General features: G+C 43.9%; 1 protein-coding gene across 3 annotated transcripts in view; it reads right to left on the bottom strand.

Annotated features, from left to right (window-relative positions):
• The window catches only part of NFYC (nuclear transcription factor Y subunit gamma), a 101,030-nt gene extending 92,073 nt beyond the window's left edge, over positions 1-8,957 (bottom strand). For all 3 annotated transcript variants that reach the window (XM_078145471.1, XM_078145470.1, XM_020983555.2), the window contains exon 1: positions 8,777-8,957. The gene's annotated coding sequence lies outside the window, so the exon portion shown is untranslated. The remainder of the gene's footprint in view (positions 1-8,776) is intronic.
• Positions 8,958-13,488: the final 4,531 nt, after the last annotated feature.

Genomic DNA, 13,488 nt, shown 5'->3' with positions numbered 1-13,488 from the left:
ATCACCAGTGTGCCTGCAAGAGGAATTTTCTTGCCTGCAGAGTGACATCCCTTTAATTAAAAAAAAAAATCTGTTATGTACTTCTTAAAGATCATTTAAGACTTCCATTTCTGCTTTATAATTCACAAATCATACTCTTCACAAGAGCCCTACAATGTTAGACAAGCACGGTGTTATTCCCATTTTACAGAGGAGAAGACATCAGAGAAATGAAGTGACTTGCCCACTCTAACAACTAGTGTTGGAGCTGGGATTTGAATACAGGTCTTCTGACTTCCATTATAAAAAAGGGAATTCTATTCAATTCAGCAGCTACTTATTGAGTACCTATTCTGAGCAGAGCCCAGCAAACTTGAAAGCTAAGGGAGGATGGAGAATCTGTCCAGGACCCAGTCCTCAACCTCAGGAGGTTTAGATTGCAGACTACAATAGGGACAGAAATTCACAGTGTTATCTTGGAGAGTTCGCTTTGACTTGTCATCTTCACTTTCCAGGCCTGTCCAATCTACTTTAGCAGTTCTGCTCATGTTCACCCTTCCTCTGTCTCCACAACCTCCAAGGTCTCAAGGCTGGGTCCTTTACTGCTTCCTGCCTAGACCATCATAACCACCTCCCCACCCCCAGGCTCTCCTGATGGGCTGCTCTTTTTCAAAATGTTTATCCTGTCAACTCCCTGCTCAAAGACAAATCATCAGACTATAAATTTTAGCCCAACACCTCAAACCTCCCATCTCAGCTGTCCTTTCCAAAGCTATCCAACACATATACACATTGTCCCCTCCATCAGACACCAACACTCAAACTCTCTTCTGTTTGCTTTAAGACACGGTAGAAAGGACATTGGAAGTGAAACACAAGATCTGGATTCGAGGCTGACCTCTGCCCTTGCTAACCAATCAGCATACAATCTATGACTTGCAGAAGAAACCTAGGATGAGTACCTGTAGTTGCCACAGCCTGAAAAGGGAGTTCCTTGACCCTCCTTCAGTTCTCCTGGATGCCCTCTTGTTGCTGCCTTTTCCCTTTTCTGAGCACAGGTCAGAGTCTGGAAAGTTCTTGAGAACAAGTGCTTCAATGGATCACACCTTGGGAAAGACTGAGTCCGAAAGCTCCCAAGGGATGAAAAATCCCCAAGTGCCAAGAGTCAGGGATTGGTGTTCTATGGCTTCTGCAGGTGTCAGGGGAGAAAAAGTCCTTAAAGTCCAGAGGATCATCCTACCATCGAAGAGCCAAATGCCACTGTTCTACTTCAGCAATACCAGTCTCAGGTGAACGAGGAGTATCTGTCCTTTTTATGAATCTTACTAATACAAAAGGTCTCCCCATTAAAGTTTCCGTACCATCTTTTTTGGGATACCCCATGTTTGTCATCTCCCACGTTTCTCACTGTCCCTGGTTCCACTGTGCTTTAGGATTTTACAAAGCATTTTTTTCACAACTACTCTATAAGATAGTTAGTGCCAGTATTGTCACCCCCAATTTATAAAATCAAGAGACAGGCTGAGTGACTAAGTAACAGTGGTCACTGAGTGGTTCAAGCCAGCCCCTGGTTTCTTCCATTCTAGAGTTCCTTCCACCTTACCTCCTGGTGTTCTGCAGTGTCCTTTACAGGGAAAGCATGGGTGGAATGTTTGTTTCGGAATAAATGCTATGAAAAGTACTGCCTCTGGCCTTGCACAGAGAAGCCACTTAAGAAATGTTTATTGGACTGAATTCAATATTAGCTCAAAAGCAAACCCAACCTAGTCATGAAAATGAAGAAGCTGGTTATTCTTTAACCTGTCAAAATTGCCCTTGGGAGGGCCTAAAGGCAATCACTTCAGCCTCTCTAGCAACATGACACAAGTAAGACTGAGCAAGGTTGGTGCTAACTCTGCAAGTCAGTCATGTTAAGAACAGGAGCTGAGGCTCTCTAGTGCCATGAAGCTTACTATGTACTTGACATTCATTATCTTATTGGATCCTCACAACCCTGTGAGGTAGGAGAGCTCAAGGATTATTACTCCTATCTGACAGCTGAGGAAATGAGGATTAGAGAAGATAACTTGCTCCAAACCCAGATTTTCTAAGTCTCCTCCCACCCCCCATAAGTCACTAAAAATAGAGCTTTCTGAATGCCATCCTCAAACTAATTCTTACATTACATCACTTCAGAAGGGTTAGAACTTTCTCAATGTAAGTGTTCCCTCACTGTCACAGTTCACCAAGCCCTTCAAAGACAGGATTCATAAACTGCTGTGGTCAAAAAAACCCAACACCTGAAGGCCAATGTTCTGGTGGTAAGCCCCTCAAAACTTAACTAAGCTGATTTTCACACAAGAAACATGCTTTCTCCAAGCTTGTACCTGAAATCTTAAGACACGCCAGAGGCAACTCTGATGGCCTAAACTTTAATAAGTCATTGTCACTTCTAGACCCCGGTGAGGTACTGGAGGACATTCATAAAGTTTGAAATACACTCACATAAATCACAGAATGCTCGTTTATTTATTTATTATAAACACTATATGCTTTTGTAAGAGTGATAAAAAAAGAATCTATAAAACTACAGAAAGAAAAAAGATATTATCCTACTCCAGTACCTTAAGAGCCTCCACCAGTCTGCTTCCTATTAAGAGACAGTAACTTAATTAGCTTTTTTTTTTTAAAGGCAATTGGGGTTAAGTGACTTGCCCAGGGTCACACAGCGAGTGTTCAAGTGTTTGGTCTGAGGTCGTATTTTAACTCAGGTCCTCCTGACTTCAGGGCCAGTGCTCTATCGATACACTGAGCCACCTAGCTGCCCCCTTAATTAGCTTTTAGTCGAGACATTTACTATGACATAGTAAGAACAAAACAAGAATGCTCAAGTTTAAATGGACTTTAATCATCTAGTTCAATCCTCCTCACTTCACTACATTTTGAAAAAGAGAAATTTAAGGCCTAGAGAAAGCTGACAATTTTCCCAGTTACACAGTTGGTAAGACACAGAGCTAGGACTCAAGATCAGTTCTTCTGAATCCAAGACTAGTACTCTTTCCACTATCCAGATAAGGAAACTGAGCCTCACGTTAAATCACTTGCCCAACGTCACACAGGTAACAAGAAGCAGAAATGGTGCCATTTCTGGCAAATCCAGACTCCAAACCCAGTGCTTTTTCCATATACTGCCTGTTTTAAACCTTCCCTAGACTCAACAGAACATGGAATTAGGATAGAAATAATAACATTCCTCACATTTAAAGATCACATTACTGATTTCATAAAGAGAATGGCTAAATTCAGTGTGCAAATCCTATCATCTTACCCATAGTGAGCAAATGTGTATCCTCAGCTACTATTCGCATACTCTTGGATTTTCCTTTGGTCTAGCCAGACATGTTGCTTTTGGGAACTCCTGATGAGGAAACTCTACAAATCAGGATGGTAACTGTTCTGCAACTTATAGCCTTGTAAAATTAGCAGCCTTGAGCACTGAAAGTAATTTGCCCAGGATCATACAGCCAGTATGTGGTAGAGGTAGCACTTAAACTAAATTTTCTCCACTCTAAGGCCAGGTTTCTAGCTTATAAAACTAGCTATAAACTTCATGTTACACACGGATGTAATATTACTACCTAAATCTTGCAAATCTAATCTGGTAGGTCTTTTTTAGGACTGAGATTTCCCCAATTCTACAAAAGGTCTTCTAAACCAACCAAAATGTGACAGTTATGTTTCTCATTCACTGCCAAACTTATTGGAAAAGTTACCTAACAGATGCATCCACTTCATCACTTACTATCTTAACTGCTTGCTTCCATTCCACCCACAATTTTACTAAAACTCTCAAAAATCAAACAGCATTTTTTCAATCCTCATTTTTGTGATCCATCTGTATCTTTTGACATTGATGACCACCAGTTATTTTCCTCTGACTTCAAAGATATTAAACTCTCTTGGTTCTCTATCTACTTTTATAATGATTATCTTTTTAGCTAATTCTTCATCTTCTTCCTGATCTTAAAATGTGATATTCCCCAAGTTTTTCATTGGTATTCTTCTCTATGATTTTCTCCCTTAATAATTTTCCCTCCAATGCCTTGAACTGTTTACTTCTTTACAAATAATTACCAAATCTTTCCCTAGTCCTGAACTCTCTTCTACTACCTAGAGGATGTGATACAATGCAGCAACTGAACTTGGGTATCCAGAAAATCTGTGTTCTAATCCTGCCTTAGATACTTACTAGCTGTGTGACCCTGGTTAACCTTTCTGAACCAGGTTTCCTGATCTTTAAAATGAGAGAATTAGCCATGATGACTTCTGAGGTTCACCTAGAATTCAAAACATGTCCAGAACCAAGTTCATTCTTTCTCTCCCTAAACCTGTTCTTCCTCTTGAATTCACTATTTTCATAAATGGCATCACCACTGACCTCCAAGCTTCCCAAATCTCATCAGCACATTTTACACCTGTCTCCTGGTATTTATTTCTTATTTCTCCATTAGAGATTTTCTTTACTGCCCCCTCTGGGATCAGTCACAACAGTAGTCACTTGTACAACAGAGCTGCTCTGTCCCTTCCAATACAGTCTTCTTTACTAACAGACTTAGTTGGTTCACTCCTCTTATAGAAAGTCTTCAGTGATGGGGGAAGGGGGGGAGGCACGCGAAGGGAATTTAGACCTGTCATTTCATTACTGTAGGGAGCTTTCAGTGTGAAAACTCCTGCAACAAAGTTCAGTCTGGCATTTCCAAAAGTCTCATGATGGAAAATGCTATCCATATCTAGAAAAAGAACTATGGAGTTTGAATACAGATCGAAGCATACTATTTGCTCTTTTTCTTTCATTTTGTTTCTTCTTTCTGGTAGTTCTTCCTATAGGTTCTAATTCTTTGCAACATGACTAATGTGAAAATATGTTTAATAGGAATGTATATGTAAAGCCTGTACCAGACTGCATACCCCCTTGGGGAGTGAAGGACGGGAGGAAAAATTTAAAACTGAAAAGCTTATGGGGGCAGTTAGTTGACATAGTGGAGAGAACACCAGCCCTGGAGTCAGGAGGACCTGAGTTCAAATCTGGCCTCAGACACATAACACTCACTAGCTGTGTGACTCTGGGCAAGTCACTTGACTCCAAATGCCTCACTCCCCCCCAAAAAAAGCTTATGGAAGTGAATGTTGAAAACTAAAAATAAATAAATTAGTAATAATAATAAAAAAAAGAACAGTCTAGGATTCAGAATCTTAACAAAGTTGTTTGGAGTACCAAGAGGCTAAGTGACTTGTCCAGGAACACAGAGCCACCATCAGAGGTGATACTTGAACCTATTTCTTCCCAAATGCAAGCCCAGTCCTCTACCCACTTTGCCACACTACCTTTAATGAAAATAATAATAGCTATCATTTATAGAGCACTTACTATGTTCCTGACCCTGTGCTAAGAGTTTTACAATTAAATTTTTTTTAAAAAGAGCTTTACAATTATTATATCATTTAATCTTCAAAATAACATTGACAGGCTTGTGTTATTACCCTCGTTTTACTGCTGAGGAAATTGAAGCAGAGATTAAGCAACTTGACAAAGTCACATGTCATCTAGGATCACATTTGAACTCAGGTCTCCCTGACTCTAGGACCTGAAATCTATCCACTGCACCACCTAGCTTCCTTAATCCACATTTGTGTGTTTGTGCAAATACAAGGTATCCCAAAAAGTATCGGAGCAGTTTTAAGCATCTGCACTCAGAAATTACTTGCCCAGGATTGCACAGTGAGTGGGTAAGGGCCAGAACTCAGGTCTTTTTACTTCAAAACGAATGCTTTTTCATGCTATGTTGTCTTCCTATGAGACGCTCCCTATTACTCCTTTGCTGGTGATTCCAGGCCCTCTCAAATGTGTTCCCAACTGACCTCTCCTGGGACACTAAGTCACAGTGTACCAGGCAGCCTAGATCAATCCTCTGCCCTTAGAACATACCCATGGTGCTACAGCCAGTTCAGACCGGCTCACAAAACCCTAACAGCCAGCTCATACAGGCTCCTGAGATTACCACTAAATCTTCAGTGTCAGCACTTACAGCCTTGGAAACCTAAAAATGCTATAAATCATGACTTAAATTTATTATTTTGTTGATTTTCTACACCTAAGAAAGTGATGAAGAAAATGTTAATAATGCAGACTAAACTTAAAAGTGTGTAATGAGCATGTTTTTTTTCTTCTGTAGAGCCAGTTATTAAGTATTTACCAGCACATTGCTGAACTCCTTATTTTCCAAATCCCCTATCTTTGTTATTCTCTATGCCTAGGATATACCCCCCCTTTACTTATTAAATTCCTTCCCATTCTTTGGAACCCCAATCAAATGCCTCAGTTTCCTACCCCCTATCGCCAACTTCACAGAACACTTTTGTATGTACCTTTCCCAAATACTTAACAATTAAGATCTATCATACACCTGTATGGCTTTCACACATGCCCTACTCCCTAGGACAGTGAGCAAATACTGCTTTCTCTTCCTAAAAGCAGCACAGTATACAATAAAGCTTTTAATCAAACTTATAAATTATAATTACATTTAACTCGAAAATGCATTCATATAGAGTACTTAAACATGAATAAAAAACCTGTAGTAAAATCCACATGCAAAACATGAAACAGATTCCACGTCTGTAAAATCTTACTGGGGCTCCAGTTTCCATCCCCTCTTCTTTCCCAAACTCCAGATGCACTCATAAGCACTAACCCAAAGATGGAAACCGTCGTCTGAAAATGTACTAAAAGCACAGGTGTACTGCAGGTAAAAAGCACCATCCAGTAAATGCTGTCCCTATGGAAATCCATAGCTGCGTACAAATGTGTTTTGACCTGTCCCTGTGGCTTAGGATGAATCCTCCAAAATCAACCTGAGCTGGTATGATTCAACGCAGTTGGAACGTGTCCCCCTGCTCCGTGGTTTTTTAAAACTTTGGACTGGAAGAAGGGTACAGTCATATCTCATAATGAAATATGAACCAGAAACTGTTGTCAAACCTTGTTACGTAAGGAAGAGAAGTTATGTGTTAGGTTATTTTCGTTCCTAAGGCTATATTAAAAAAAAGGAGAAAAAACTCAAGACTGTCAAAAAGAAAAACAAAAGAGCTAGATGCTGTGTCCTCTGCCTGGCTTGGTTTTTCAGTTATTTCAGGATAAGAGAAAGAGTAGGCATGGCTTTCCAAGATGTACCTTCCCCATAGTCCAAGCTGCTTAGGCATTCTTCCCATAGCAAACGCATTCCCTATGCTGCACCCCAAAAATGAATCCCCTTGCCCTTCAAAGGTATGTTCAGGGCAAGTAAATCTTCCCTTGTGCCTCAAGACTGGCACATGTTCTTTTTCCTGTAAGATCCAGTATCACTCCCTGTCTTGCATACCAGACCAAGTATCTCTGTACCTCCGTCTTGAGAAAAAAAAGTATCTCTTTTTTACTGTTTCCCTACCCTAAGCTTAACACTCTTTTCCAAGACCTAGCAACACCACCTAAATGTATCCTAGCCCCAATGCCCCTCCTTCTGTACTATGCCAAAAGTTTTGAGATCCCTCTTACTGGCCCTACCAAATATATCAAGCTCTAGGCTTATCATACCCTCATAATGCCACTTACCCTGTATCACACCCTCAGATCTAGCAGGTAGAAGAGATAAGTGAGAGGAAGCAGAATGGAAGAAGCATTAATAGAGCTCCTACTATATGCCAGGAATTGTACCAAGTGCTTTGCAAATAAGGTCTCAACAACTTCATTTCAAAGATGAGAAAACGGCAGCAAACATCGGTTAAGAGACCCAAGCTCACCCAAGTAACTGAAGCAAAATTTGAACTCAGGTCTTCCTGACTCCAGGCCTAGCATTTTCTCCAGTGCCCACTAGCTGCCTCACTGGCATGCGCCAACACCAAGCACACCCCCAACTTCTAAAACTGACACTCTTGTGTGTCCATCGAAAACGCAACAACTCAACTCACCGGAGACACTGCACCCTCCTGTTATTGATACCTCTACCATGAACCAAGACTTGCACCATTCTCTTACTGCACCTCCCCCAAACCACACACCCCGTATGACACCCTCCAGCCTGGCACCCTTTCCCCCACCCCAAGCCTGGCACTCTTACTGTGGGTGCCTCTCCCCCAGGCTCCCCCGCCCCCACAGTACCAGCCTCCCTTTCCCTGAGCCCCCAAGGCTGCTGCCCCGGAACCAACAAAGCTTCTAGACTTCCATCTCTAGGCCCCCACCCCAGACGGCCTCCCTCGCGCCTGCGCCGCGGCACCCCTCTCCCCACTCTCGGTCAGCCCCAAGCCCATGTGGGTGGAAGAGCGAACTCGAACCCCCAGTCTCCAACACTTCCCCAAAGCCCCCTCCCCCCTCCAGTCCACAGCCGTCGCAACCAATAAGGCGCCAGGTCCGCGGCCTCCTCCCCGCCGACCAATCACGATCGAGGCCCCCCCTTCCTCCCCCGCCGCCGCCGCCGCTGCCGCCGGCCCCTCCGCCAATGGGAGAGGGCCCGCGGGCCGGCGAAAGGCGCGCGGACACAGCGAGCGCAGGCGGCGGCGCCCCGCGAGAACACAACATGGCGGCGTGGGGCAGCGAGACGGGGCCGGACCGAACCACCAAGTGCCGCGGGGCGGGGGGGGAGGGGAGAAACGGGACGGCCCGGAGCTGAAAGGCCAAGTCAGGGAGCCAAGAGGTCCCGCGGCAGCCCCCCCGCACTTCAGGCCTATCCCCTTACCGCCTTTACACTCAGCTCGCCCGCCCGCCGCCGCTCCCCCCTTTACTTACCCTCCTCGCCGCTGGCTGCTCGGAAAGAGGGCTCGGACCGCCGCCGTGTCCCGGCGCCGTGGAGGAGTCCGGCTCGGGGGCGGGGGGGGGTGTATGAGTGACGGGGAACGGAGAGAGCGCGGAGCGGGGGCACAAACAAGATGGCGGCCGCGCCGTTCGCACCGTCTCCCCCCTCGGCCCCCCCCAACTTTCCCCTTTTTCCCCCCTCCTCCCCCCCCGCCTTTGGCGCCTTGGTTGCTGGCGGGTTGTAGTGCGCAGAAGCGGGCAGTTGCAAGTCTCGCGAGATGCGGGAGGAGTGCAGAGGTCGGGGCAGCGGGCGGGGCGAGATGTGGGGTTTGTGGCTCCGCCCCTTTCCGGGAAGTCGTGGGGCGGGGCGTGGTGAACAGTTCTCTGCCTTTTCCTGGTTTCTCTGTTGGGATCCGTTGCTTTTGAGCCATTCTGCTCACCTTCTTTTACTGAAAAGGCATCTAAGGCCCAGACTGGGGAAATAACCTGCTTAGAAATCATAAACCATTGAAACTGAAAGGGTTTGAGGTCACCTGAGGAAATACCCTCTCTGGAGTACGGCAAAGACCTGTCCAGGATCATACAGCTGTTCTGTAATCATAAACCGTTACAGCTGGAAGAGATGGATGTACCTTAAATGTTTAATTAGAGGTCGTCCTGTCCAAAATACTTGTTTTATAATTAATAACAATTTTAATAGTTTTATAGCACCTTCCATGTTATCTCATTTGATCCTCACTATAACCCTGTGAGGTAGGTGCTATTAATAATAATTATATATTAGTACAATATATAAAATATATTAATAATAATTATCCTATTTTACAGATGAAGAAACAGGTTGACACTACCACTCAAAATCCTGATAGCTATTGTCTACAGACCTCCAAGATACTCCCTTTACGTCTTCATTGAGTTCATTACGTAGATCACAATCTCTCCTCCCCAAGCAATCAATCGCTAAAAGTTTGTTTATTAAGAGCTCACTAGGTTCTAAGCACTAGAAATATAGAAAGAGGCAAACAATATTCCCTACCCTCAAGGAGCTCACAATCTAATGGGGAAGACAACAAATACATACCAAGAAGCTATATACAGAATAAATAGGAAATAATTTACGTTGGGGAAAACTTCCTGTAGAAAATGAGATTTTAGCTGGCATTTGAAAGAAGCTATGGAAGCCAGTAGGTGGAGATTGAGGGAAAGCATTCCAGGCATGAGCAACAGCCAGAGAAAATGTCTGGAGTCAAGAAATGCATGTATCTTGTTCATGAAGCAGCAAGGGGGCCAGTATCACTGAGTGGAAGAGAATGTGGCAGGGAGTAAAGTATGAGAAGGCTAAGGAAAGTGGCTGGGGTTGGGGGGGAGAGAGAAACCTAGATAGAAAAGGCCTTGAATGCCAAACAGGATTTTGTATGTGATCCTCAACTCCTAACTTCATTCTAGGGAAGTTAACATACATAATGATACTTCCTCAAGCACCCAAACCTCCCAGTTTCTCAACCTACTCACTTCCCATGACCTATTCTTCCACATCACCTTAGCCCCATACAAAGATGGTCATACCCTTGATCCTACCCACCCACAAATCTTAATCACTCACAAATGTACCACCTCCATGTTTATGAACTCTGAAATTATTTTATCTGATCACAATCTGTTGGCTTTCCACTTCTCCCCCTGCCTTCCAATAACAAATCCTGCTCTTTGTCTACATCATTGCCTTCAATTGTTTGACCTCCTAGTTCTCTCCCTGTACTAGCCACTGTCCTTTTCCCTATCTTGACCCCTTGGTGAACTAGTTCAGCTCTATCTTGCCGTCTTCTCTTGAGTCTCTTGTCCTCTCATATCATGGATCTTGTCCTGCTAAGCTTCAGCCTTGGATGACTCATGCAACCTTTCTGAGTTCACTAATTGGCCCTCACTGCTGGTAGGCAATCATTTTACACCTCCCTAATTAACTCACCACAGCACCTCTTTCAAACCTTTACATTCCTCCTCAAATCTCCCATGGTTTCTCCTCCCCTGACCCTTTCAACTGAGAGCCTTGCCTCATGTTTTACTGGAACAGAGAGAGAGAGAGGCCATTAACTGAGAGCTCCATTTTCTCCCCTCTTCTCATATCACTCAGATGCCTTCTGATACTAGGTTCTCCATCCTGTCCCACATGAAGAGGTAGCTTTTCTCCTTGCCAAGGCTAACCCCTCTTCATGTGCAAGTGATCCCATTCTATCCCATCTCCTTCAGTAGATTTTCCCCTATATCATCCCCACTCTCTCACTTCTCTTCATTCTTTTCCTGAAAACAGGCTAGCTGCTTCCCTTCCGTCCACAGACATACCTATATCTTCCCTGTGCTCAAAAAGCTTTTACTTGGCCCATCCATCCCTATTGACTATCATCCCGTATCTCTCCTTTTATGGCTAAACTTGAGAAGGCTAAATATGATAGGTGCCTCCACTTCATCTCCTCTCACGCGCTTACCAATGATCTCTTAATTTCCAAATCCAACAGCCTTATCACTTCCTCTCTGCAGTCTTGGTTACTGTAAACCACCCTCTTTTCCTTGATAATCTGTTCTTACTTTGGTGTTGTTCAATCACTTCAGTTCTGTCCAACTCCTCGTGACTTCCTTTGAGGTTTTCTTGGCAGAGACACTGTAGTGGTTTGCCATTTCCTTCTCCAGCTTATTTTATAGATGAGGAACTGAAGCAAACAGGGGTAAGTGACTTGCCTGGGGTCACACAGCTAGTAAGTGTCTGAAGCCAGATTTGACTGGGGAAGATGAATCTTGCCAACTCCAAGCCCAGCACGCTATCCACTGTGCCACCTAGCTTTTCTAGGTTTTTAATAGATCCCTTTCCCCTTGTCCTCCTACTTGTCTGACCACTCTTCAGGCTCCTTTGCTCTGTCTTCATCCAGGTCATACCTGCTAACTGTGGGTGTTTCACAGGGCTCTGTCCTGTAACATCTTCTCTTTTCCCTCTATCACTTAGTGACCTCATCAGTTCCCATGGATTCAATTATCATCTCTATGCTGATTATTTTAAAATCTATTTATTCAGCCCTAAGCTCTCTGCTGACCTCCAGTCTTGCATCTCTAACTGCCTATTAAATATATTGAACTGCATGTCCTGTAGATATCTTAAATTCAACATGTCCAAAGCCATCCTCATTATCTTTCTCCTCAAACTCTCCCCACTTCCAAATTTCCCTACTACTGTTGAAGGCACCACTGTCCTCCCAATTCCCCAGGCTCAAAACCTAGGCATCATCCTGACTTTTCACTATCTCTCAACCCCCACATCTGAACCTTTGCCGAGACCTGTAGACTTTACCTTTGCAACATCCCCCTTCTCTTCTCTAATACTACCACCACCATGGCATGGCAGGGGTCCTCATCTCCTTATACTTGGACATTTTTTTGCTGGGGGGACAAGGCAGTTGGGGTTAAGTGACTTTCCCAAGGTCACACAGCTAGTAAGTGTCTAGTGTCTAGTCTGAGACTGGATTTGAACTCAGGTCCTCTTGACTTCAGGGCCAGTGCTCTATCCACTACACTACCTAGCTGCCCCTATACCTGGACTTTTGCAATAACCTGCTGGTCTATCTGTCTGCCACAAGTCTCTCCCACTACAGCTTTCTAGTCTTCTTATACCTTACACTGCCTCCAGTCCCCATATACTTTTTGATCCAGTAACGCTGGCCTCATGGCTGTTCCACAAACAAAATACTCCATCTCTCAGCTCTGTGCATTTTCACTCGCTGTCCCCCAGGTCTGAAGCACTCTTCCTCCTTATCTCCTTTAAGTCCCAACTTAAATCCCACCTACAAGAAGCCTTTCTCAATCCCCCCTTAATTCTGGTGCCTTCCTTCTATTGATTATCTCCCAGTTTACTCTGTCTGTATCTTGTTTGTATGTGATTGTTTGCGGATTGTCTCCCCCCCCCAACTTGTGAGCTCCTCGAGGGCAGAGACTGTTTTCTGCCTTTCTCTGTATCTCCAGCACTTAGCACAGTGCCGGGCACGTGGTAGGCACTTGATAATGCATTTTGATTATCTGACTGACTGGTAACAGTAGAGCACACAGTTGGTCTATCGGTTATCCCTCATTCTTGCTCTGTGGCCAGACCCTTTTTTCTGGTCATACATTTCTTTAATTTTATTCTCCATAATTCCTTGTTTGTCATGTGCTACACCCTATTCATGCCCACTCTTCCCCCTCCAACTGACCTTTAACATAACTCTCATTTTCCATTCTTTAGAAAGACTAGTGTCCCAGGATTTGAAACCATATAGCATCACTTGAAGAATATTGATGCTTAAATTATAGAATGGACTTTTGTTTCCAGAAGACATTTGTAGTCATTAAAAGAACTTAACTGTTTCCCAAAGAAAATCCAGCCTGCTCTCATATTCAACTCTGGAACCAGAGATTGTTCCCTGTCTGAGAGACATTTGCTGATGAGGAGCTCTGTACGTTGTCAGCTGCATATCCTATGCAGTAGGCATTCCTTATCCCACTAGATATTTTCCCGTGTGCACTGAAGGGTCAGTCTTTTATAAATGGATTTCATTTCAGAGAGTGTACAGAGTTCCTAAGATTTACCCCCCAAAAAAAATCATCTAGCAGTCCTCACCAGCTCATCTTTCCTTGATTTAGAATTCTGGTTAGATCTTGTCTTCTCTGCCTCTTTCAATCAATTG

This window comes from Phascolarctos cinereus, unplaced genomic scaffold (genome assembly GCF_003287225.1).
Source record: "Phascolarctos cinereus isolate Bilbo 61053 unplaced genomic scaffold, phaCin_HiC Scaffold_726;HRSCAF=1367, whole genome shotgun sequence".
Lineage (NCBI taxonomy): Eukaryota > Metazoa > Chordata > Mammalia > Diprotodontia > Phascolarctidae > Phascolarctos > Phascolarctos cinereus.
The sequence above is the reverse complement of the archived record's forward strand: the minus strand, read 5'-3'. Positions and strand labels throughout refer to the sequence as shown.